Source organism: Rattus norvegicus, chromosome 1 (genome assembly GCF_021556685.1).
Source record: "Rattus norvegicus strain SHRSP/BbbUtx chromosome 1, alternate assembly SHRSP_T2T, whole genome shotgun sequence".
In the NCBI taxonomy this organism is placed as follows: Eukaryota; Metazoa; Chordata; class Mammalia; order Rodentia; family Muridae; genus Rattus; species Rattus norvegicus.
The window spans coordinates 231,453,938-231,481,743 of NC_141534.1; the positions used below are offsets into that span (position 1 = coordinate 231,453,938).

The window sequence follows — 27,806 nt, forward strand, 5'->3', positions numbered from 1 at the left end:
GGATATTTCAACTCTTGCGATCTTTCACATCAGGTTCCTTCAAACACAAGGGAGTTTGTTATTGTTTTGTTTTGCTTTTAGTGATTAGTTTTTCTTATTCGTGTGTGTGTGTGTGTGTGTGTGTGTGTGTGTGTGTGTGTGTGTGTGTGTAAGAGTCTACCTTATGTGTGAGGATACCCAGAGAAGCCAAAAGAATTCTGGGATCCTGGAGCTAGAGTCATGGGAGGTTGAAAGCAGCCTGAAGACAGTACTGGGAACTGAACTCACACCCTCTGGATGAACAGTAAGTATTGAGCACACTTAACCAATGAGTTGTCTCTCAAACACCCTCCCCCCATACATAAAAAGTCTATTTTAAAAATACATTAAGGAAAAAAATAACATGTCGAAGCAATGAGGACAAATCCAAAGCTATAGAGTTGTTATTGTTATTGTTGTTCTTCTCCTTCTCCTCCTCCTCCTCCTCCTCCTCCTCCTCCTCCTCCTCCTCCTCCTCCTCCTCCTCCTCCTTCTTTTTCTTGTTTAGTTTTGTTTTGTTTTGTTTTGTTTTTAAGGTCAACTTTAGGTCAAGAGCATTGGCTTGAGCTAGCCACATATATGTTTCAATGAGTTTCAATTAAGGTTGCGGAAGATGAAATCATTTTATTTGGTAAGTTAGTGTTAATATTAGGGCTTGAATCATAGCAGGTAACAGTGTGGGAAGCGTCGCTGCAGAGGTGGTATTCCTAACTTAAAAAGGAGCACCACACCCTCATCTACTTTGTAATGCTGGACTCAGGAAACAGAGAGGAAATGAACCCACCTGTCTATAGGCAGTGCCCATGAGAAAAGGATATTCAAATCATGATAAAGAGTATCTGCATTATCTGACACTCTCAACTGAGATCAGTAGACAGAGAAGGGCCTAAGATCATGCTCCAGAGCACTCATTGCCTATGATGTTCCTGAAAGACTTCTAGGCACAGGGCAGAAGTGAGCTCTGCCCCAGGCTCTCCTGCTCTGCAGAGATACTTTGACAAGTGGCTGTGCCTATTAACATAATGGCGCACAATCTCATTTAGTCCCAGGCATAAAATGCAATGGAGTAATCACAGCCAAGTGTCACTGCACAAAAGAGATTTTTTTCCCCACCTCTTGTTCATTCACACTGCCAAAATTACTGCCAAATCACCACAGTGACAGGATATCAAAGGGCTGTGAAAGGCTGCCTGCTTTCAACAGAGCTCAGTGAGTTTGGCTTCTTCGGTTGTCTCTCTATGACGTCCTTGGCAATGCTTCCTCTAGATTATCATTCCAAACACTTAAAAAAGAAACCTGAAAAATAAATAATAAAAGATAGAATTTTATATTTAGATTATAAAGTTAAAGGACATTGCTTTGCAAGATCACAATTAACAAAAACAAAATCATATTCTATGCATCTTGATGTAGAAGACTGGCCTAGAGTTGGTAAGTCCATCTGTAGTGAAATTTTTATTCTATATTAAATTTTCTCCTGGGCATGAAGTAGATAATTTATCAAGGAGGAATATAAGAAATTCTACCCCATGCCCTAAGAAAGGACAGTGGAGAGACCTTTGTTATTTTAAACTTTGGTATCTTTTGCACCCAATAAATCGACATCCTTTCTCCTAACCATATGTAGGTGTCAGGTCTTGTTGAATAAAGCTGAATAAAGAAGACACACTCTTTTGTTTGTTTGTTCATTATTTTTAATTTAAAAATTATAAAGTATATTCTGATACAAGTATATTACCCAGTTCCACCCAGATCCTCCCCAATTCTATACCCTTTCTCTTAAAATAAAACAGTAAACAAATAAAACAACAAAAAAGAAACTCACATAGACACAAACACAAAATCAGAAACCATAATATATAAGACTAATAGACAGAAAGTGGCCAATCAAAGTTCTATGAGAGCAAAAGTCTACAAAAATCCCTTTGGGAGCTTTCTGGGTTGGTTGTCCACTGTTAGGTACTCTGAAGTGAGCACCACTAGAGAAAACTAATCTTTCCTTTGCAAGTGGGGAAGACATAGAATAATGACAGATGCCTCCATATATTCTTGTGTGGCAATTGCCCTTTGGGAACATGGCTCTGTAGGCTTGAAGGGATGAGTCTTGGTAGCTTTGAGGACTGAGCAAAGTGTGCTTTCTTCCAAAGTCTGCACTCCTCAGCAGAAGGACCAGAGCTACAGAAGAAAGGCAGTGATTCAGCAGAGTTGACCTTCCCGGCTGAGAAAATGGGAGGAAACACGCGAGTTGAGCATCAGGAGTCATCTCTCTGCTTTCTGACTGTAGCCCCAATGCTGTCAGCCACCCGTCATCTGACTATCACGTGTCCCTACCTGTATCCCTTCAAACTGTAAGCCTCAAATCAACTCTTTCTTCCTTAAGTTGCTTTTATTGGGTAATTTTTTGTACAATGTGAGAGAAGTAACTACTATATCAGGTATATGTTTAAGTTCTGCCAGCCTGAGAATCTTGTAGTTTTTCCTTCAAGTGGTAGCTCCCAAGTCAAAAAGGATGAGTCACTACACTCCTGGTTTGGAGCCACCACTACTAATGAGGATTGAGGGTCTGCAGACATATTAAAAGAAATGTTTCTGAGAACCACTCAGATGATTTATGCCAAGGCTTAGTATATGCCTGGCACATTGTAAGCATAAATAAAATACTGTTTTAGGTAGTTGAAATACAAATAGAATATGTGTGATTTTGTAGCTACTCCTGACTGCCTGAGATTTACTGGCTAATGTAGTAAAATGTCATGTATATTCAAACAGTTTCACACATTTAAGGCTCACATTCTCTTCATCCCCACGCATATTAAGACACAAATTAATGATTTCTTATTTCTAAAATTGTTCCAAATCCAAGCCATAACAAAAAGACAAAAAGGTTTAAAAACTTTATTCTAAATTCCCCTAAGGTATTCATTTTCTATATGAAACCGACATGATCAAATTTTTGCTTAAAGAAACAAAAAAAAGTATCTCTAGTCATGAGACTAGAGTTCAGTCCACATCCATGGCAGTTTTTTATGAATTTCTTTCTAAAATATGTATACTGAACACATGAGGACTTCAAACCAGTTTAACTGAAAAACTGAAATCTGTAGAGGACTGCAGACTATAAGCATAAGATAAATGTTCAGTCCTCCTAGCCTGTGCCCCTACATTATTCCTATGCATGTCGTAAGTGCCAGTCTGTCATCATGAATTCTAATTACCATTGACACCAGCTCACTGTCGGACTAGAAGGAGTGAACAGTATTTTGACATTTGTCGAACCCTAGAAAGCCTGTGAAATTCGCATTGCTTCCTAAAGGCAGGAGAAAGTTGATGAGAAGCCAGGCTTTCTGGACATTCCAGTAGCAAAGATTGCCTCTGAGAGTCCTAAACCAATACAAAAGGAAAAGTCTTTGTGGTTAGGCCAAAATCGTCAGAGAGAAAAAAAAAAATTGAACTCCTGGAGTCAAGTACTAACTTGACGTGTAGTCTGCTGCTCAACAAAGAAAGCAGTGGTCACTCGGAGCACTATGGAAGAATCTGGCTGCTACCAGATTGGAGAAAGTATGTGAATGAGAATAACTTTTGAAAGTTCAAAATATGGAGTACAATAAGCTCCCTTATTGGAAGGGCTCCTGAGACCATAATAATTCCAAACTATAGACTATGTTTTTTTTCCTAAGATACAACATGCCTATTGTAAAGTTTAATTTGTAAATTAGGCACGGTGAGAATTTCATGATAACTCAGAGAATAATTAGAAGAGCATATTGTACGAAAATTTGCATGTAGTCCACATTTGAAAAATATATTATATCTCACAGCCCTATCATAGCCTGTAATGTGAATGTGGGACAAGTGGAAGAGACGAGAATGACACAGGCAACATGACATGGTTTTGACTACATGATGGTCCCTCAAACCCAGGAACCGTGGTGCCAGATGATCTTGTGCTTGGGACAGCTACTAAGGAGGAAGCAGGTTGGCGGTGTACAAGCATCAGTCTGCTAGACTAGAAGTGATGAGGGAGCTTGGCGGAACAAAGTGGATGGCATGAGATCATTCTGTACTACTCCGAAGGCCATGGAATTAACACATAGGGACATTTTTATTCAGTGGTTCGAGACTAGATTAACGATGAATAACTAAAACCTCAGGAAACAAAGTCATGCATAACAGTATGTGCATGTATATGTATGTGTTGACCATGGTGCATGTGGAGATAGAAGACAACTGTGGGAACAAGAGTGTCAGACATGCTAGCAAACTCTTTTATTGACTCACAAATAGTTAAAAAAATATATATAGTGTTATGATCTGTATATGCTCAGCCCAGGGCATGGCACTATTAGAAGGTGTGACCCTGTTGGAGTAGGTGTGGCCTTGTTGGAGTATGTTTGTCACTGTGGATGTGGGCTTTAACACCCGCATCCTAGCTGCCTGGAAGCTACTGTTCTGCTAGCAGCCTTCAGATGAAGATGTTGAACTCTCAGCTCCTCCTACACTATGCCTGCCTGGATGCTGCCATGTTACTGCCTTAATGATAATAAACCTCTGAACCTGTAAGCCAGCCCAAATTAAATGCTGCCCTTGTAAGAGTTGCTTTGGTCATGGTGTCTGTTTACAGCAGTAAAGCCCTAACTGAGACATATAGAAATAGCAAATCGCAGTTCTTTTGATTTTTATTTTCTGTTAATTTACAAAGATATCTCCTATATTAAAAAAAAAGATTTTTTGAATTATTTTTATATGTAAGGTATTTGCCTATATTTATGGTTATACATCACTTGGGTGCCTGTTGCTTTTGAGGGCCATAAAGAAGTATCTAATCCCCTAGTAATGGAGCTGCAGGAAGCTGTGAACTGCCATGTGGATGCTGGGAGCAAAACCCAGTCCTCTGCAAGAGCTGTGAGTGCTCTCAACCTCAGAGCCCCTCTCCAGCCCCAATGTTTACTATTCCTAACTTTAAAAGCTCATTAGCACTTTTAAGGCTTCTGTAAACACTGTGGACTTATAGTTAGTTATGTTTTAAAATTCCTGTGATTCATTCTGCCACCGTGCTCATTATTTCTGTTCTTAACTCTAACAATTGTTCCAGCTGGGAAGTCAATTCCTGATGATCCAAGAAAGTGAACAGAAAAGGATCTCATCTGTATCTACAAACATGGCTCTTTTTAAAAAAAAAATCATTCTAATTATATAAAAATTATTGAAACTCAACAAAGTACTCAACCAGGGTGAAATCTACAATGACAGAAGATAGGAATCTGTATCAGAGATATTATTATGACTATTCCACAATTCACTAGAATTTTATAGTCCATCTCTTAGCCCTCCTTCACATCTGAGGACCAATTCCAAAGGGTTATAAGGAATATTGCCTCCACCATTTTTTTTATTATTAAGCAGAGTGTAAATTATTCTCTTCAACCTTAAATATTTTTATAGAAGTGCTTGTCATCTATTTTGTGAAGTCTAGAGTGAACTCCTCAAGTCATTTAACTGAGTATATGTAAACCTTACAGAATGTCAACACGCTGAAATAAAAAATAAAATAAAATAAAATAAAGCAAGAACTCTGTACCTACTTGTCTGAAACTAGGTAATCTCTAGGTTTTCTATAAGGTTCTTCAAATAACTTGCTGATGTTACATTTGTGCAGGGACTAGTGCCAATTTATACATTAAATGTTAGTGAAGCTGACTTCTCTCTATATTGTAGTTGTACTTGCTGGATTGATACAAACTACAGTCATCTGAGAGGAGGAAACCTCAATTAAGAAAATGCCTCCATATGATATGGCTGTAGGTAAGTCTGTAGAGCATTTTATTAATTAGTGATTGATGGGGGAGTGGTTCTGCATTCTATAAGAAAGCAAACTGAGCAAGCCTCAATGAGCAAGCTGATAAACAGCACCACACCAACAACCACTGCTTTAGCTCCTACCTCCAGGTTTCTGTCCTGCTTGAATTGCTGTCCAGTCTTTCTTCAGTGATTGACTACAATGTAGAAGTATAAACTCAATATACCTTTTCCTCCTCAATTAGCTTTTTGGTCATGGTGTTTCATCATCCATCATAACAGGAATGCTATCTAAGACAGTAGTATAAAGCCTGAAGCTATACTATCATTTCTATGTATTAGTCAATGTCTTGCCCACACTCCGATGAGCATATCCTCCACTTTGAAAAGACTTCTCAGGGATAGTGAGATGGCTCAGTGGTTAAGAGCCCTGGCTGCTCTTCCAGATGATCCAGGTTTGAATCTCAACATCTACATGGCCGCTCACAACCATCCGTAACTCCAGTTCCAGATGTGATATTCTCCTCTTGCCTCCATGGGCAACAGGCACACATGTGGTGCACAAGTGTCCATGCAAGTAAAGAAATTATACTCTTAAAAAATAAATCCCTTCCAGTTTCCACCTGCACCCAGAGCTGACCCTGTGCCACAGCTCTCTGTAACAGACTCACTGGGAGAGAGCTTGTCTTCCGGAAGTGCTGACACTCCTAAGAGCACAGGTGAGACTAATACTTCTGCTTACATTCCTGGCCCAAGAGGAACCCCGCTAGAGCCCTCAGGATACAGGAACTGAGGAGCAGTCTGGAACAGGATTCTTTCCATTTCTCCATGCACCCTGAGCTGACCCTATGCCACAAATCTCTGCATCAAGACCCCTCTGGAAGAGAGCTGATCTCCCAGTTGCTCAAATGCAAGCTTACAGGAGGGTCAAGCCACTGTCAGAGACAGCAAGATCAGCTAACACCAGAGATAAGTAGATGGTGAGAGGCATACCCCAACACATGGAAAAGCAAGATTTTGATTTAAAATCACAACTCATGATAATGTTAGAGGATTTTAAGAAGGACATAAATAACTCACTTAAAGAAATACAGGACAATACAGGTAAATAGGAAGAAGCCCTTGAATAGGAAACACAAAAATCGACCAAACAAGTGAAGGAATTGAACAAAATCATTCAGGATCTAAATAGGAAAATAGAAACAATAAGGAAATCACAAAGGGAGACAACTCCAGAGATAGAAAACCTAGGAAAGATATTAGGAGTCATAGACACAAGTATTACCAACAGAATACAAGAGATAGAAGAAAGTCAGGTACAGAAGATACCATAGAAAACATTGACATGACAGTCAAAGAAAATGCAAAATACAAACAGCTCCTAACCCAAAACATATAGGAAATCTAGGACACAATGAACGATCAAACCTAAGGATAATAGGTATAGAAGAGATTGAAGATTCCCAACTTAAAGGGCCAGTAAATATTTTCAACAAAATTATAGAAGAAAACTTCCATAACCTAAAGAAAGAGATGCCCTTAAACATACAAGAAGCCTACAGAACCCCAAAATAAGTTAGATAAGAAAAGATACTCCTCCCATCACATCACATAATAGTCAAAACAGCAAATGTAGAAAACAAAAAAAGAATATTAAAAGCAGTAAGGGGAAAAGGTCAAGTAACATAAAGGCAGACCTATCAGAATCACACCAGAGGTCTCAACTGAGACTACGAAAGCTAGAAGATCCTGGGCAGATGTCATACAAGCCCTAAGAGAACACAAATGCCAGCCCAGGCTACTATAACCAGCAAAACTCTCACTTACACCATAGGTGGAGAAACCAAAATATTTCTTCACAAAACCAAATTTATACAATATCATTCCACAAATCCATCCCTACAAAGGATAATAGATGGAAAACTCAAACACAGGAAGGGAAAGTCCACCCAAGAAGAAAGTAATCTAATTTCAACTAACCCAAAAGAAGATAGCCATACAAACACAATCCCACCTCTAACAACAAAAATAACAGCAAAGAACAATTATTGGTCCCTAATATGTCTCAACATCAACTGACTCAATTACCCAATAAAGAGATATAGACTAGCAGACTGGATATGAAAAGAGTACCCAGCATTATGTTGCAAACAGGAAACACACCTCAGTGACTGCCTTGGAGTAAAAGGCTGGAAAACAACTTTCCAAGCAAGTGGTTCCAAGAAACAAGCTGGGGTAGTCATTCTAATATCGAATAAAATTGACTTTCAACCAAAAGTTATCAAAAAAGACAAGGAAGGACAATTCATATTCCTCAAAGGGAAAATCCACTAAGATGAACAGTCAATTCTGAATATCCATGCTCCAAATGCAAGGGCACCTACATTCATAAAAGAAACCTTACTTAAACTCAAAGCACACATTGCATCTCACACAATAATAGTGGGAGACTTCAACACCCCACTCTCATCAATGGACAGATCATAGAAACAGAAACTGAACAGAGAAACAGAGAAAGTAACAGAAATTATGAACAAAATGGATTTAACAGATATCTATAGAACATTTCATCATAAAATGAAAGAATATACTTCTTCTCAGCACCTCATGGTACCTTCTCCAGAACTGACCATATAATCAGTCACAAAACAGGCCTCAACAGATACAAGAAGGTTCAAATAATCCCATACATCTTATCAGATCACCATGAACTAAGACTGTTCTTTAATAACAACAAAAATGGCAGAAAACCAACATACACATGGAAGCTCAACAATGTTCTACTCAATGATAACTTAGTCAAGGAAGAAATAAAAAAATTGGGGACGTTTTAGAATTTAATGAAAATGAAGACACAATACATCCAAACTTATGGGACACAATGAAAGCAGTGCTAAGAGGAAACCCATAGCTCTGATTGCCTCCAAAAAGTAACTGGAGAGAGCATACATTAGCAGCTTGACAGCACACCTAAAAGCTCTAGAACAAAAAGAAACAAATACACCCAAGAGGAGTAGACAGCAGGAAATAATCAAGCTTAGAGCTGAAATCAACCAAATAGAAGCAAAAAGAACTATACAAGGAATCAATAAAACTGTGAGCTGGTTCTTTGAGAAAATCAACAAGATAGATAAAATTATTAGACAGACTAACCAGAGGGCACAAAGATAGTATCCAAATAAACAAAATCAGAAGTGAAAAGGGAAACATAACAACAGAAATTGAAGAAATTCAAAAAATCATCAGATCTTACTACAAAAGCCTATACTCAACAAAACCAGAAAATCTGGAGGAAATGTACAATTTTCTAGGCAGATACCGGGTACCAAGGTTAAATCAGGATCAGATAAACCATCTAAACCATCCCATAACTCCTAAAGAAATAGAAGCAGTCATTAAAAGACTCTCAACCAAAAGGAGCCTGATACCAGATGGGTTTAGTGCAAAATTCTATGAGATCATCACAGAAGACCTAATACCAATACTGTCCAGACTATTTCACAAAATAAAAACAGAAGGAACACTACCCAATTCCTTCTATGAAGCCACAATTACAATTATACCTAAACCACACAAAGAACCAACAAAGAAAGAAAACTTCAGACCATTTTCCCTTATGAATATCGATGAAAAATTACTCAATAAAATTCTTGCAAACCAAATCCAAGAACACATCAAAACAATCAACCATCGTGATCAAGTAGGCTTCATCCTAGGGATACAGGGATAGTTCAATAAACAGAAAGCCATCAATACAATCCACTATATAAACAAACTCAAAGAAAAAAAACCACATGATCATCTCATTAGATGCTGAGTAAACATTTAACAAAACTCAACATCCCTTCATGTTAAAAGTCTTGGAAAGATCAGGAATTCATGGATCATACCTAAACATAGTAGAAGCAATATATAGCAAACAAGTAGCCAACATCAATTAATTGAGAGAAACTTGAAGCAATCCCACTACAATCAGGGACTGGACAAGGCTGCCCACTCTCTCCCTACTTATTCAATATAGTACTCAAAGTCCTAACCAGAGCAATCAGAAAACAAAAGGAGGTCAACAGGATACAAATTGGAAAGGATGAAGTCAAAATATCATTATTTGCAGATAATATGGTAGTATACTTAAGTGACCCCAAAAGTTCTACCAGAGAACTCCTAATCCTGATAAACAACTTCAGCAAAATGGCTGGATATATAATTAACTCAAACAAACCAGGAGCCTTCCTCTTTTCAAAAGATAAACAGGCTGAGAAAGAAATTAGAGAAATGACACCCTTCACAGTAGTCACAAATAACATAAAATACCTCAGTGTGACTCTAACCAAGCAAGTGAAAGATCTGTATGACAAGAACTTCAAGTCTCTAAAGAAAGAAACTGAAGATCTCAGAAGATGGAAAAAATCTCCCATGCTCATGGATTGGCAGAATTAATATTGTAAAAATGGATATCTTGCCAAAAACAATCTACAGAATCAATGCAATCCCCATCAAAATTCCAACTCAATTCTTCATAGAGCTAGAAAGAGCAATTTGCAAAATCATTTGGAATTACAATAAACTCAGGATAGAGAAGAAAATTATCCTCAACAATAAAAGAACATCTGTGGGAATCACTATCCCTGACCTCAAGCAGTATTACAGAGAGCAATAGTGATAAAAACTGTATGATATAGGTATACAGACAGGCAGGTAAATCAATGGAATAGAATTGAAGATCCAGAAATGAACCCACACACCTAAGGTCACTTGATCTTTGACAAAGGAGTTAAAACTCTCCAGTGGAAAAAAGATAGCATTTTCAACAAATGGTGCTGGTGCAAATGGAGGTCAGCATGTAGAAGAAAGCAGATAGATCCATTCTTATCACCCTGTACAAAGCTTAAGTCCAAGTGGTTCAAGGACCTCCACATAAAACCAGATACATTCAAACTAATAAAAGAGAAAGTAGGGAAGATCCTCAAACACATAGGCAGAGGGGAAATTTTCCTGAACAGAACACTAATGGCTTATGCTCCAAGATCAACAATAGTCAAATGGGACCTCATAAAATTGCAAAGATTCTATAAGGCAAATGACTGTCAATAGGACAAAATGGCAACCAATAGATTGGGAAAAGATCTTTACCAATCCTATATCTGATAGAGGGCTAATATCTGATATATACAAAGAACTCAAGAACTTGGACTTCAGAGAATCAAATAACCTTGTTAATAAACAAGCTAAACAAAGAATTCTCAGCTGAGGAATACAGAATGCCTGAGAAGCACCTAAAGAAATGTTTGACATCCTTAGTTATCAGGGAAATGCAAATCAAAACAACCCTGAGATTCTACCTCATACCAGTCAGAATGGCTAAGATCAAAAACTCAGGTGATAACAGATGCTGTCAAGGATGTGGAGAAAGAAGAACACTCTTCCATTGTTGGTGGGATTTCAAGCTGGTACAACCACTCTGGAAATCAGTCTGGAGGCTCCTCAGAAAATTGGACATTGCACTACCTGAGGACCCAGTTATACTACTCTTGGGCATATACCCAAAATATGTTCCAACATACAACAAGGACACATGATCAACTATGTTCATAGTAGCCTTATTTAAAATAGTCAAAAGCTGGAAAGAACCCAGATGTCTCTCAACAGAGAAATGAATATTGAAAATGTGGTACATCTATACAGTGGAGTACTACTCAGCTATTCAAAACAATGACTTCATGAAATTCATAGGCAAATGGATGGAACTAGAAAATATCATCTTGAGTGAGGTAACCCAATCACAAAACAAACAAACATGATATGTACTCACTGATAATTGAATATTAGCCCAAAAGTTCAAATTACCCAAGATACAATCCAAAGAGCACATGAATCTCAAGAAAAAGGACAACCAAAGTGCTGATGCTTCAGTCCTTCTTAAAAGAGGGAATAAAAGTATTCATAGGAGGAGATATGGAGACAAAGTTTGGAGCAGAGACTGAAGGATTGGCCATCCAGAGTCTGCCTCAGCTGGGAATCCAGCCCATATACAACCACCAAACTCAGATAATATTGCTGATGCCAAGAAGCACATGCTGACAGGAGCCTGTCTCCTGAGAGGTTCTGCCAGAGCATGACAAATACAGAGGCAGATGCTCCGCAGCCAAACATTGAACTGAGAACAGGGTCCCCAATGGAGGAGTTAGAGAAAGGATTGAAGGAGCTGAAGGGGCTTGCAATCCCATAAGAACAATACCAACCAACCAGAGCTCCCAGGGTCTAAACCACCATCAAAGATTACACATGGACAGACCCATGCTCCAGCTGCATATGTAGCAGAGGATGGCCTTGTTGGGCATCAATGGGAGGAGAAGCCCTTGGTCCTGCCAAAGCTTGATGACCCAGTATGGGAGAATGTCAGGGCGGGGAGGTAGGAAGGGGTGGGAGGTGGGTTCAGGAACACTCTCATAGAAGCAGGGAAAGAAGGGATAGGATAGGGGGCTCATGGACAGAAACAGGGAAAGGGGATAACATTTGAAATGTAAATAAAATATATAATAAAAATTTTTTAAATTAAAAAATCAGGGAAAGAAAGAAAGAAACAAACAAACAAAAGAGTTTTCTCAGTGACTATCTCTTCCCTCTTCCCATATAGAGAGGGGCTCTACTTTAAGGTCCATTTAATAATCTTGTGTAGGGAGTTCATGAGCTAACAATGGCTTGACATTTCTCATAGCATTAGTTTCCAGAATTATTCTGTGAACAATTCAACTGGGAAATACTATTTATGTATCTCACAGATGATTAGCATGGTTATGTGATTTTATCACTTTCTCATTTCACATGAAAACAATGATTAGACTAATTTAGAATAGTTAGTTGTCCCACTGGCAGCCTGTAAAGAGGCAGTAGTAGATTTTTGGTGTTGCTATCTCCATTAAGATTGCTCAGCTGCCCTTGCACAGAGCACTCAGAATAGAAAGAGTAAAAGAGTACGGGAGTATACAGGGCTGTGTTCTAATAAAACTTTATTTACCAAAATAGCAGAAAGGTTTCAGCTTTAGGGTCATCGTTTGCCAAACTCAAAGATTACTGATTCACTTTTCCATCTCAATGTTTACTTACTTGATTTTAAGTCATATTATTTTCTTTTACTTGAAGGAAAAAAAAAAAGAAGGAAAGCTGGTATTAGCCTTGACACGTGTTCCTTTTATTCTTTGTCCCTAGTTATACTGACCAAATGAAGTTTTCTCTAATTCCTTCAAAAATTAATCTGAGCCAGGCATCATAGCACATGCCTTTTAAGGTCAGCAGGCAGGCAGAGTTTGAGGCTAGCCTGATCTATACAGTGCCTTTCAGGACACCAAGGGCTACACAAAGAAACCTTGTCTCAAAAAAAAAAAAATGACATACAGCCAAAAGAGTCCTTAATAATCCTGCCTATAAAAGAACAAAGGTCTCCTTGAACAGTATCTGAATAACTGTGGGGTAGAAACTGTAGGGAGAGCCTGCTTGCTTTGTGCCTGATAACACATGTCAAATGCTACCTAAACTGAGGAGTTTCCACGATAAAGCTCCTCGAGATGTCCATAACATGCTACTGTCAACAAAAGCCCCAAGGCATGCTCTAGTTAGTGACTAGTGTGGTGGACCTGAGTGTCACAAGTTTTACCTTAGGAGGTAATTAACATACTCATTGTCTAGAGGTCACCTGGGATATAATCCCGGGATCTACCACCATTTACTTCCTATGACTCTCAAGGGTCTGGGCCAAAGATTATGTGTGTGCTGTGCAGATTGCAATACATTTACTGAGTCCAAACTCCTGCTTCAAGGTTGAAGTGAAGATTAGTGAAACTTGATCTGACATTTGTAAGTCAGACCTAGATAGATAGTACATGCCCCCAAATCAACCTAAATAATTTTATAATTAGCATTTTTATATAAAGAACACTAGTACTCTATGAAAACTGGAAACATGTAAGTCACAATAAGATAATGAAAACAGGGAGGGGACTAAATAGTTAATGACAGAAATGAACCTACTGAGGACAAGGTCAGAAACTAAAGAAGTTGAAAGAATCAAAGAAGAGTACTAATTGCTGAATCACGAGGTAATCATTAAACAAAACTAGAGACAAGAATGGAGGGAGGAGGGAGACTTTAATAGCTATGTGCCTCTATGGCACAAAATTGAAGTGAAGACATTTTTATTATCTGGATCATCTAGGTCTTATCCACAGTTCTCTAGTTTTCTTTGCCTGAGTAAGCCTGAATCTAAGGCAATAAAATTGAGAAAATACCATGACCTAGGAAAAGGGGAGACTGTCCAACCAGCCGAAGTCAGAAAGTTCTGAACAGTTCATTGCCTTCCCTCAGCAAGTGCTTAGCCAGTGGCCAAGAATGCTTCAGGCTGTCTTTTATCCAGCCTGGTCCTAGTTCTTCAATTGTGTTGATCCTTCCATATGATGTTTAATGAGCTCACATGCCGAGAACTGTCTCGGGCTCTGAGACACATTAATGAACAAAATAGCTAAGGTTCTCTGCCCTCGTAAAACTTAGTCTAGCGAATAGGCAGATGAGAAAGCTAAATTACTAATTCACATAACATAAGGAGGGAGAAGTAAGATGGGCAGAGTATGGGTGTCAGAGGGAATAGAGGTACACTTTACTGGAGAAGTAGACTGGAGCCACGAGCTCAAGACAAGGACAAGTAGCTGTGGGTGTTATGGCCTTCTGGAAACACAGAACAAAAGGATGAGGGACTTTCTCCTTTTCTCTAAGTATCAGAGAGAGGGTGGATGTATCACTAGGTAGTTAAGACTGACTATTGCTCTTGCAGAGGACCTGGTACCCAGGTTCAGTTCCCAACACACACACATGGCAGCTCATAACTGTTCATAACTCCAGCTCCAGGCAATCGAATGCCTCCTCTGACCTCCACAGGGGTCACATATCTCTGGTCTACAGACATACATGTGAGCAAAATACCATATCTATAAAATAAAAACAATAGATCTTTAGATAAAAAGAAAGGAAGGGAGAACACCAATGAGGACTTAGAGACGGCCATGTTGGATGAAGGCACTCGCTACCAAGCCTGACAACCTAAGCTTATTTCCTTGGACCCACTTGGCGAAAGAGCTAGCTGACTCCTACTTGTCCTGTGACCCCCCACACATGCGCCCTACCCCCGAAAAAATAAGTAAATGCAAAACTGCAAAATATTTAAAAAAAATAAAGAAAGAAGGCTAGTGGTGGTCGGAGGAGAGTGGGTACTCTGGTAACTATAGAGACTCATGGACCCTTTCCAGGAAGTTGGGTTAGTTGGGCTCTCTAGGGGTTTGAAGATAGGAATGGCAGATTCAACTTAGCTTTTAGAGGCTCATTCTCCATACTAGAGAAAGAAAGTTGCAGACAACAGCAGAGATCTCATGCCAGCCACAGTGATCCGGGAACCTGGTTCATGGCCTCCTGCGCTTTACTTTTCCCCTAGGATCCCTCCAGGGGCTTCACAGCAAATATGGCTGAACTCAGCTTGTGCTCGACCACTGACCCTTGAAGGAAAGTTCTGCTTGCTCCCCGGTTTTGACCTCTGGCCACCGTGTAATCTAATTACAGGATCCTATTGTCCCTGGGTTCTCTCCAATTGCCTTAGCCACCTCCAAAGGGGGCACAAAGTTCAGTCTTTTTCATCCAACGATTTCCAGAGCCCATCTTTGTATTAAGTTGACTGGGAAATAGAATTACTTTAAAAAATACTTTAAAGGAGGACTAGAAGTAGCATACTTAGCCTTTCTGCTATCATGGGGTGCCTGCGCTTTGTTTAATAAACAGTTGATCCTCGTAGCCTAAGGAGTTAGCATTGTTAGCATTGAAAGTTTCAGTATTAGAATTTGTGATTAGTATTAGTACTGATACAGTACTGTATCAGTCAGAAATAGAAGCAGGATTCAAACCCGGAAACTGATGCTGTTCCTTATAATATAATTACCCTTTAGATAAATAGCAATGCCTCAAACGCATGGTTAACCAAAGTTCTCAGGATTTCAGTCACAGTTTTTTACGAGCTGTGAGTCCTGCTGGTGTTAACATCCTACCCTGACCTCTCTGACAAGTCAGAGTCCAATTCCTATAAGTAGAAACGATGAGGCCTGGGAATGAGTCGGTTAACAGAGTGAAAGTGAGGAAAGAAATTAAAAAGGTACATCTAGATCATTTATTTCCGGCATTAATCATTTCTTGGTGAATTCATTAGTCAGTCTTGGTTCCAGGACATCCCTTCCAGTGTGATTGGCACTCTGCTGCTTTCTTGCATAAAGAATCACCATTGGTCTCCAGTTTCTATTTTTTAATGGAATAAGAAGCCACAGTCAGCTGGTGAGAAGCATGATAATAACTGCTTTGCATATTTATGAATATTTTGATATCCTCTAATTTTATGACATCTTCCTTACGCTTTATTATATAGTACTCTCTTTTATAGATTCTACCTAAATGTTTACTAATTCTTGTAAAACAGATGTTCTTCTTTTTCATTCTTATATTTCTTTGGCTTTTATACAATTTAATACTTTATATTAAATAGAAAATTCAACAGGCGTAAACAGATTTGGGGGGGAAAAAGCACTGCTGACTCTTGTTTATGTTCTTTGTATTTTGTCTCCTTTTTAGGAGTTTCTGGGGTGGGTGATTGGTCTTTTATGAAAGAAAAGAGGCAAAGAGATTTAGAAGAAGAGATCAGCTTTGCTAGGAGGAATATAAGTGTCCAAGGTCTGTTGGCTAGAACTGTTAAGTGGGAATCTGACGTGCCTCCCATTTATTGGGGAGAAGCCTCTGCTATAGGTCTGTGGGTGCTGATAATGAAGAAAGAATGGATCTGGTCAGAAGTTCAGAGGAATAGGATGAACGGTGGGTCGAGTCCAGAACTCTGGAGAACCTGAACACTGTATTTAATAGTACAAATAGAACAAAATATCCTTAAGAAAAGAGAAAGACAAAGAGGTGTTAGATAGATATGTCAACTAGCACAAGCCCAACTGACTCCTAAAGCAGCAACAGCCAGATCCTCTGCAGTCAAGGTGAGGATTTCCAGAAGGAGAGGGTCATGATGCTCCCACTAAGAGCTTTCAGATCTCCGTGCTTCTCTTTAAAAAAAGCCATCATAACACATGAGATTTAACACTAGCTCATTCTTACCAGAGGTGCCAAGTCCAGTATTTATAGATACATTCCTAACAGAAAGAGAAACAGTTTAAAAGAATGTGGGATCTGGTTCTAATTCCTCAGTCCAATTCTGAGAGTTTCTCACGTTATGACCCACTTCTATAAAAATGCACGGGGGCACATCATACAAACCTTGTACTTTCTGTAAAGTAAATATCACAGCTTCTGATGCATTTTATGGTTAACATTTTAATAGAATTATCCCCAGACTGGGTGGTAATTATTAGGGATCGTGATCATTTTTACAAAATATTAGGAAAAGGCAGCTGCAAGATTGGCTTTTTGTTTATTTTTTCAATATTTTTAGAATTTCACGTACCCTTTTTCTCTTGCAAATATTTTCTAGTTTCTGACCAATGACCAAACCTGAGTCATTATGAATGAGTCAGGAAAAAAAGAGAAAAGTTTGGTCCTGAGTTTCCTTGTTTTTCCAAGATACTGACACATCAAATTTAAGTAATTACCATGCATTTTTAAAACTAATTACTTTTTGTTTGAAAGCCTCAAAGAAAAACATCTGTTTTGACAGGTGAGGAAAGTCCTTTCCGCATGTGTTTATGGAAGGGCTAGACAAAAATAGGTGATTTAAGTTGCTTTATCCACGCAGACAAATGATTGCTCTCCTATCAGAAGGAGATGAGACCATTGAAGAGAGTGTGGCATCTGTTCCTGTTCCTGCTAATGAAGCATTTCATCCTAGGGAGGACACTAGAGCTCCAGAGCCTAGGTTTGTTCTCATCCCCCCCCCCCCCCCCCCCCCACCACCTTGCTTCATTGCTATTCCTGATAATGTCTTTGCTTTTCAACTCCAAGGCAGCTTTCATGACATCATTCCATATGTCCAGCATGGATACTCAGTTAACCAACATTTATCCACCACTCTCTTCCTCTGGAAGAGTGTTGATGATGCTTGTCACAAATAATTCGTAACCAGGAAGTCACTCTGGCACATCTATGCATTTCTGTCCCTTTAAGTTTGTGTTGCATATTTACCAAGGTCTTTGCCAGTTTTCTATTACTATACTGAGATACCAGAGACTAGTCCCTTTATTTAAAAAATAAATGTATTTAGCTCATAATTTGAGAGTGCAAGGGCATGGTACTGGCCCTAGTAAAAGCCTCTTGGGAGATGGCATCACGGTGGCTTGATGCACTTGAGAAGCAACAGTAACCTGTGGGAACCACAAACTCACTCCATGAACTCAGAATAAAGCTCTTTCGAGGAGGCAATCCCAACTGCCCTGAGTCTGCCATAAGTTCTTTAGCCTCATCACACTGCTGGCCAAGTTTCCAGAACAAGCCTTGGCAGTTTGTCTTATTTACATTAATAAGTTATTAACCTCACAGAGGACACTAACGAATTAATTCAACCATAGCTTTTTCTAGCTGTTAGTCTCACACTGGGCTTGTCCTTCCTCTTCACTACAGTTCTTTGAAGACTTAGAGACATAATCGGGTGTTTTATTTTCAAATTTTAGAAGAAGTATCAGCACACAACTACAAAAAAAGCAACCAGAGCCTTCACGGCTGTAACGGTACAGAAGTAGCCAAGGAGTTCAAGCTATAAACCCAGCATTTGAGAGCCAGGAGAACTATTGTGAGTTCAAGGCTAGCTTGGGCTCAAGTGTGAGTCCAGCTTGAGTTATAGTGTAAGAGCCTCTCTCAAGAAATCAACCAACCGGGGGGCTGGGGATTTAGCTCAGTGGTAGAGTGCTTACCTAGGAAGCGCAAGGCCCTGGGTTCGGTCCCCAGCTCCGAAGAAAAAAAAAAAAAAAAAAAAATCAACCAACCAACCAATCAGTGAAAAAACTAACAAACAATACAAAAGACAGGCCCAGTCCTACCATGTCTGTAATCTCCACTCTCTGGAGACTGAGGCTGAAGGGTTAGGAATTTAAAGCCATCCTGGATTACATAGTGAGGCTCTATGAGAGAGAGAGAGAGAGAGAGAGAGAGAGAGAGAGAGAGAGAGAGAGAGAGAGAGAGAGAGAGAGAGAGAGAGAGAGGCAGAGGCAAAGGCAGACAGACACACAGAAAGACAGAGAGGAGAAAGAAAGAGAGACTGAAAGACAGAGAGAAACCTAGAGACACAGAGAGAGAGAGAGACCAAAAGACAGAGACACAGAGACAAACAAACAGAACACACAGAGAGAGATAGAGACACAGAGACAGACAGACAGACACAAAGAGAACGAAAGAGAGGAGAGAGAGTGCACACAGGGCTCAGGTTAGTAAGATAGATGGGTCATTTGGTAAAAGTACTTGGCACACAAACTTGATGAACCAGGTCCAATCCCTGAAAGCCAGGTAGAAAGCTTGATGGGGTGACACACATCTGTAACCTCAGCATTCTTACAGTGATATAGGAGTCTGAAAAAGTACACAGAGCCTCATAGGCCACTTGGCTTAGAGGACTCGGGGCTGTAGAAACATGAGAGAGACTCAACGAGGTAGAGGGAGAAAAGTGACTCCCAACATTGTCCTCTGAACCTCGCACATACTGCGTGGCACATGGGTGCCCCACTTCCGATAAGAAGTTAATTCTTTCAAATGAAAAAGAATAATTTTAATTAAGACCAAAAGACTAAAGAAAAACCTACCAAACAGCATCAATATATAAGAAAAGAAATAAGAGTACCTAAGTACACAGTCTCACTTCGTTTCACTTGATTTGCACTTTTATCACCCAGAGAAAACATTCCATAAATAAAAAAGCAGGTTGGAGATTATGTAGTGAAAGTGGGGAAAACAGCTGATCCATTTCCCACTTACCCTGATTAAATCCCATCACAGCTGCCAGCCAACTAAGGTATTGTGTGTTTCTAAAGTCAGCTTAAGTCAAGCACAGCCTTCACTCCCGATTGACTCAAGCACAAGCAATGCTAATGTAGTTGTGATAAAGCCATTAGACGTCAGAAATATGGCTGGCATCTGCGTCCACCAGTCTGTAAAAGCCTGTGCGGCCACAGTCTGCCCAGCTGAGAATACAAAAGTAACCAGCCTTCTCTCTCTCTCTCTCTCTCTCTCTCTCTCTCTCTCTCTCTTTCTCTCTCTCTTTCTCCTTCCCTCCCTCCCTCCCTCCCTCCTTCCCTCCCTTGATCTTTAGTAGCTTTCTCCAAGGCTGTAACTGGAGGTAGAACAATGGAGTCTTTCAAGTAGAAGGAAAAGTAGAAAGAAACGAAACCTGGCTGAGATACCCTTTCCCTCTTCAGTTCTGCTGTGAACACACTAAAAGAAACAAAAGCCGAGATCCGCTGCCTTTCCAGTGGTCAAAAGGTATTTTAGAAATAAAAGAAGAATCCTTGAGAATGGCTTTGAGTCTGTCTGTCCTCCAAAGGACTGTCACTGATCATAGGCGTTAAATCTCTTCAATGTCAGACATCCAAGCCCAAAACAGACCAGGGAAGCTCAGCTGGATTTTCTTCTAGAAGGCTGGAAATAACATCCATTAAGATGTCTGAAACCCCTGACGTCACAGAAAATTCTTGAAGAGATGTGACTGTTTAGGCAGTCACATATCCACAACCTCCTAAATGTAGTAAGCTTGCAAGATGAGCAGTCGGAGACAGGGGCTTTCACGAAGTCAACTTCGAGATCAAGAGGGGCTTTGGGAAGATTAGAGCCTCTATTCTGCCAAAGTCTTAGCCATCTCCAAGCTAGAGGTGTGCCTTCCTTTCTACTCTGACTGGAGGCAGAGAGCAAGAGTCTCCCTGGCTGCTGTTTATTCAAAGTGCTTTGCTCTCACTCAATGCTTCAGCCCAAGAGACGCTTCTTTAACAAAGTGAAACACTATTTGCAGACGTGCTGCTTACATTTGCACAGTATTGTACCAACCAGAGAGGCACACTGGGATTTATTCGTCATTGACTCAAGTTATTGTCACTCCCAACTCAGGGCCTCAAGAAAAGTGAGGTATCATACACCCAAACTAAAACAGCAGTGCCTAAACTAAAGCCAGTTTTCACCCAACATTATGTTATCTCATGAGCAAATTATATTTAAATAACATAGGCAGCTGCATTTTATAAGAGGCCAACAGGAATTTTTAATCCACTTTAGTGCATCATAAACCATAGCAAAAGCATTAATCCAGAAGTGTTTGGCTCACATCATTGAGTGGGTAGAAGCAATGTAGTTGTGTAGGAGCTCATGCCACATGCGTGAGTATCTATTGACAAAGTTAATTTTTAACATCTTCAAGGATTTTAACCCAGGATGATAACAGCGAGAGGCAAGAACTCCAGCTGAGCCCCATCCTCCCAACACCATCAAGTGGTAATAGATAACGTTGCTTTTAATATTACTGATTTACAAGGCAGAATAAATGTCTTTGGCTGCTCCTCCCTGGGGTTTATTCAAAAGTAAAAAACAAAGGGACTAGTCACAAAGAATGTCTTTGTTCTCGATTAAGTTAGAAGACCAGAATGGGACAGTTGTGGCATGTCACAGAACACCTGCAGTGCACTGTTAGTGTTCAGCCAACTCCAGGGCTCAGCACAGAAAAATTATAAAATTTCTGTGTTCTTCAACTATACTGATATTTCTTAAATATTCACTATGACCATACTAAGAACTATTTAAAAAAGTATTAATGTGGCTCCCTAGATCAGGCTAATATACATACCCCTCCTCCTTCCAAACTTCTTAAAACAATAAAAGCATAAAAAATGCTTTAAGCTGGATTTGGAAAAAAGATCAACAGTAGACTGCACGCAGTAATCTAACGTTTCTGCTATCAGGATCCCCAGCAAAACCACAATGAACTAAAACACAACATTAAGACCGGTCATAGAAAATTTTAATTTTTATTAATTTATTCATTTTTTATATGAATATACATACATGTCTGCCTGCATGTATGTAGAAGTATCACATATGTACTTGGTGCCCAAGGAGGTCAGAAGAAGGTATTGGTACTGGAGTTACAGATGGTTACACAATGTGGCTGCTGGGAATCAAACCTGGGTCCTCTGCGAGAGCAACAAGTACTCTTAACCACTGGGTCACCTCTCCAGCCCGATGGTAGATAGTTCTCTCATTGACATACCTACTGATAAATTGCTTCTGTAAATAAACACCTCCACTCCAAGCAAGTAACCCCAACTGAACACATTGAATTAGAAAGAAAGAAAGAGAGAGAGAGAGAGAGAGAGAGAGAGAGAGAGAGAAAGAAAGAAAGAAAACAAAAAATTGTACTCCTCTTCCTTAACTACTGCGTGCTACAGAATTACCTCCCTCTACACACAATGGCAAAGGATAGGAAGAAGAGTCTGCCCTGAAGGAAGGATGCACAGTTAAAGTATGGATACTAGGTTGGTAATATATACTCCTGTTTACACATTAAAAATAAAATTGAAAGACAGTTCTCTTGGGCTGACTGACACTTCCCTAGGGTGTCAGTCAGCCCAAGAGAACCTTATCAGGATGCAAGGCCCTCTCCAACCATGGTCCCAAATTGCCCTATAAGGAAACTCAGAAGCAGCATGATTGGCTCCAGTCCTCAGAGCTTCCAGTCGAAAGTTGAATTCCCCACCTCTAACTTTTGAATAGGAAGCAAAGATTGCCAGAACTGTGAGAAAGTCTAATTTTGAATAGTGTTATCCCAAGAAAATGTGAAAACAAAACAAAACAAACAAGCAAAGGGCTAATGTGGAGGAAAAAGAAACTTTAAAAAATACAAATAATGTCCCCTGAAAGAGGAAGTTTTGTGGTCTGCTCGTTGGTCTGATTTTTGTGTGTGTTGTTTTGTTTTCATACTCCTGAAGTATAAACTGGGATATCAATGCCTTCCAGTGTGCATGGCTTCCCCCAAAGAGGGACCACTTATTGCCTTCCCAGGTCCTTGCTATTGTGTGAAGAGGGAAAAAATCTGGCTTGCAACAGTTCTGAGAACCTAGCCAGAGAGAGCCAGGTGCATTGTTTCTAAACATTTTCCCCCCTCATTGTAGTTCCCAAGCTGGCTCTGAATTCACCATCCCTCCATCTTGTTTGCCTACAGTGCTGGGATCACAGGCATGAGAAAAATTATTTTCATAGCTAGAAATTGCAAATGGTTAGCTATAGCCATTACGATGCCAGACTGTACGAAATACACAAGAATAAATGAAAGAACACAAATCCATAATATTAGAGGCATATCAAAAGAGGAAAGGAGCCAAATGAAAGATGTCCTAAGTGGTCAAAGCTGGACTAGGTCCAGAAACAAAATAAAGAAGTATTTGATTAAGACCAAAGTGCAAAATAAATATTCATGAATCTGTATGACCATAAATAAGTAATTGAATAAAGAAGTGAGAGAGAAGAGAAAAAACATGTCATGCAGGAAAATTTTAAATACTTTACAAAGTTCTTCTGCCTTCAAAGAGGTGAAACAGAATGCCCATCTAAAGGATGGAGAGCATATAATGCCCTTTCCCAAAAATATGTAAAGGGAGTGAAACAGAAACTTGACGATACAAAATCTGAGAAGCTCCCTGGGTCAGCTGGCCAAGTTCACATCAACAGGGATGGCATAGTCAGAGTAGATACCGTTGATGAGAGTGGCACTGGGCCTCTTCTGACCCTTTTCCTAGAAATATAAAGTGACATTCTAGTCCTGAAGAAAAGTCCCAGACACATCTCTGTTGACGAATGATCTAAAGAGAACTTCACTGATATTGCACAAATCTTTCAATGGAATCTGAAAAACTGTCCCAGCAAGAAGAACCTGGCTAATAAATGCATTATGGTATTCTAGAAAACTAATGTTGGATAAAAACTAAGGAAATTAGAAAAAATATAGAACTTGGGGTTTTAAAGTCATCTAGGAGAAACTGGGTACACTTAAATGGAGGAAGACAACCACTGGTAACTCCAGCAAGTTCAAGAAGATTGGGCACTCCTGGTCCTCAAGGGTACCTGCACTCAGGTGCACACATTCACACGTAGACATACATACAGATACATAATTTAAAATAATTTAAAAATAAAATAAAAAGAGAAAAATGTATGTGCTTGATCTCTGAAACACTGAAAGTTAAAGGTATAATAAAACCATGAAAGGGAAAACACAAAGGCAATTGCAAACCCTAGGATAAACAAAGATCCAAACAAGAAAACCATAAAATACTTACAAAACGGCCAAAAAATAACATGAAGGTAGGCATAGCAGAAAATAATATTGTTTTAGGGTGTAATGAGGCACCATAACCACGGCAACTCTTATAAAAGAAAGCATTTAATTGGACCTTATAGTTTAGAGATTTAGTTCCTTATCATTGTGGTAGAAAGCGTGGCAGCACAATAAATGTGGTCCTGGAAAGGTAGTTGAGTGCTCTACATCCAGATCAGCAGGGAAGAGAGAGAGAGAGAGAGAGAGAGAGAGAGAGAGAGAGAGAGAGAGAGAGAGAGAGAGAGAGACTGGGCCTAGCTTGAGCATATGAAACTTCAAAGCCATTGTGACACATTTCCTCCAACAAGGCCACAATCTACTCCAACAAAGCCACACCTCCTAATAGCACCATTCCCTATGAGCTTATAGGTTCATTTTCATTCAAACCACCACTCATATTTACTGGCACCTACTGTTTAGATTCTAGTTATCACAAAAATGCAGAAAGCTTTATTAGAGCTATAAAAAGGAAGCAACTTTATCTACCTGGAACGCAATAAACTGACAGATGTTACAAAATGAAAGGTATGAAAAGGGAGAACTGGTCCAACAATGTCATGGCCTCTGAGTTAAGGACTCAAGTCTTATATACAACATCCAAGCTAAGTTATTTATATCATTAAACTGACCAACAAAGGAGTTAAAAAGGAACAACTGTTTTGGACGCAGAGGTAGTATGATGGCTTAAATGGGATAAACTAGTTTTGGCCAACATGAGAGCACAACCTTCTAACACATTAAGAAATAAAAGTATGAAAGACTTTTAGACAAATTGATATGGCACCAAGTTATTTAAAATTCAAAACTGGTAGGATCTGATTGTGATTTTTCTCTAGAATACAGAACTGGTGGCAGCATAAAATTAGGTGATATATTATTCGAAAATTTTAACAAGAACTTGTATTTTTTTTCCAAGGAAAGTTACTTTCCAATGACAAAGATGCTATATTTATCCTGAGAAGTCTACTACTTTTAAAACATTATAAAAATGTAAGAGAAGGAGAAATGGAAAAATGGAAAGTTAAACATTTTTTATTTATTATCTACCTTGTGCTGCTTTTTCTCCTAGGTGATTTGTAGACATTCTCTCAGTTGATCCTTCCATGGTTGTGTGGATCTCCTCACTTTCAACAGCAGAGGATTGAAAAGTTAGGAGAGTGAATCAAGACTACAGACTACCACGTGCTTAAGCCAGGAATCAAAGTCTAAACCCATGGCCTATCCATGACTCAGGCTTGTAGGCCCTGCTCCGTGGAAAATGATGACGCAGGAGCATTACAAGTTCAATGGCTGCCTGGGCTACAGAGTGGGTGCAGGTCTAGCCTAGGCAACATCGTGGGATCCATTTCAAAATTAAAAAATAGGGTTGGGGATTTAACTCAGTGGTAGAGCGCTTACCTAGGAAGCGCAAGGCCCTGGGTTCGGTCCCCAGCTCCGAAAAAAAGAACCAAAAAAAAAAAAAAATTAAAAAATAAAACTGGGCTAGGGGACAACTATATGACACTGCTCTTGCACAGCATGGCAATGCCTTAGGTTCACCTCAAATTCACATATAGTTTTTAAAACTGGAAACAGCCATTTAACTGATAACTATATTTGGATCTCTTAAATTTTTAGAACAGAAACTGCCTAATTGTTAAAAGAAGCCACAGTGAAGGGCAGAGTTACTTTATAGACCTAGAACCTGGAAAAATGAGACTGACTCCAGCTCTTGGTGAGACCTTTCCCCAGAGTTGCAGCAGCTGATACCTGTGTCCTGTCTAAAACATTCAAAATTTTCCAGCTGAAGAGATACTTGAATGATTCATTCCCACCAGCCCAGGAGCCCTGAACTCTTTCCCATGCTGCAGCAGGTCAGACATTAATCAGAGAGAATGGGGAGGGAGAGAGGGAGGGAAGGAGGGAGGGAGGAAGAGGAATACAGAGAAACACATACACAGAGGGGGAGAGAGAGGGGAGAAGGAGGGGGAGAGGGAGGCAGGGAGAGGAAGAGGGGGAGAGGGAGGGAAGGAGGGAGGAAGAGGGATACAGAGAAAGATACACACAAAGGGAAGGGGGAGAGAGGAGAAGGAAGGGGAGAAAGAGAGGGGGAGGGGAAGGAGGGGAGACGGAGAAGGGGAGAGGGAGAGAAGGAGAGAGGGAGAGATGGTGGGGGGGCTTCTACAAATCCTCTGAAGCTTTGGGTAACTTCTCTAGTACTCACCTACAAGTTGTGAAGCTTGACTATCTTGTTTCTCAGCTGGACCCTCCCCAGAGAGACACTGTTGGTCATCAGCTCATCCCTGTCCTAGGACTAATTCGCAACACTCCCTTAAAATTTCAATTCTCTCTTTTCCTCCTTTCCTGATTTCTTCCTGATCCTCTTTGACACTTCTTTTCTCCCCTTCCCTTCTCTCCTCTCTGCTCCCCTCCCTCTCCTCCCCTCTCTTCTCCTCTCCTCTCCTCCTCTCCCTTCCCCCTTTGATATTCTGCCTTATACTGACGGCACCAGGAGGGTAGTACATTTTGTGGGTCAAAGTTAATGCTTCAGGCAGAGAAGCTTCTGCCCCACTTCCTCCTTAGTGCTTGGTTACCAGTTGTCTCTGAATTACCTGGTGGATTGCAGAGGGTGGACCTAAGTTTATCTCTCAATCTGCCTCTGAAAAGGAAGGAGGAATCTAGGTGAGGGTGTGGTTAGGAGTTCTGCCAGCTGCTGTCTTGAAAAGGTAGCTTAAGTACAGTTTGTGGCAGGGCAGGGAGAGTTCACTGGCTGTCAGAAGTGTTGTGGGGATGTGGGTATTGCTCAGTAGTAAAATACACGAAATATTTTAAAGGCATAGTGAAGGCAGAAACCTATGGATCTAGGACCTACGATCTAATAAAACAAGGCAGACTCCAATTCTCTGTCAAACCTTTCCCCAGAGTTGCAGCAGCTGATACCTGTGTCCTGTCTAACACATTCAAATTTTTCCAGCTGAAGAGATAGTTGAATGATTCATTCCCACCAGCCCAGAAGCCTTGAACTCTTTCCTGTGTTACAACAGGACATACATAAATCAGAGGGGGTAGGGGAGTGCACAAGGCCTCAAGTGCAATTGTAAACACAAGAAGACAGAGAAAAGGAAAAGGAAAAAGGAAAAAGAGACTGAAGTGGGGAAGGAAGAAGGAAGGGAGAATGGGGAGGGGTGTAAAGAGATGAAGGGAGAGAAGGAAAGATTTAACAAACTAGTTAAACATTAATTATTAAAAAGTTAAATTAAACTAAATTATACTAAAATAAAGTTAAGAAATACTCAAAATTATCATGATATAGCTATGATGCCACATTTCTCTATGGCATATGATTTTGAGGTTACTTTCATCATGCCTTTACCTCTTTCCACCCTAAAATGCCTGATGGTATCACATTATTAGGCTGTCACAAGAGGAGCCAAGGATAGGCATGTCAGAAGACACATAAGACACATCAAAGGTAGGCTTCAGAGTGTAATAAGACAAGAGCACTCCAGAATGCTACCAGCATTCCACACTTGTCACAGGTCAAGGAGCCACCAAATCAGCTAAACCCGACAGAGTGTGGATGACACTGCAGTACTTAACTTTCAGTGTCATATACATTGTATTGAGGGGAGGGCACACTTCTGAATGTGTCTCA

At 39.9% G+C, this 27,806-nt stretch overlaps 1 long non-coding RNA gene across 1 annotated transcript; it reads right to left on the reverse strand.

Annotated features, from left to right (window-relative positions):
* Positions 1-1,099: 1,099 nt before the first annotated feature.
* On the reverse strand, positions 1,100-26,686 carry LOC148007877 (uncharacterized). The gene is made up of 3 exons (XR_015648126.1): positions 26,376-26,686; positions 25,220-25,296; positions 1,100-1,314 (listed from the first exon to the last, which is right to left on the reverse strand). It is a non-coding gene; the product is annotated as an uncharacterized LOC148007877 (long non-coding RNA).
* Positions 26,687-27,806: the final 1,120 nt, after the last annotated feature.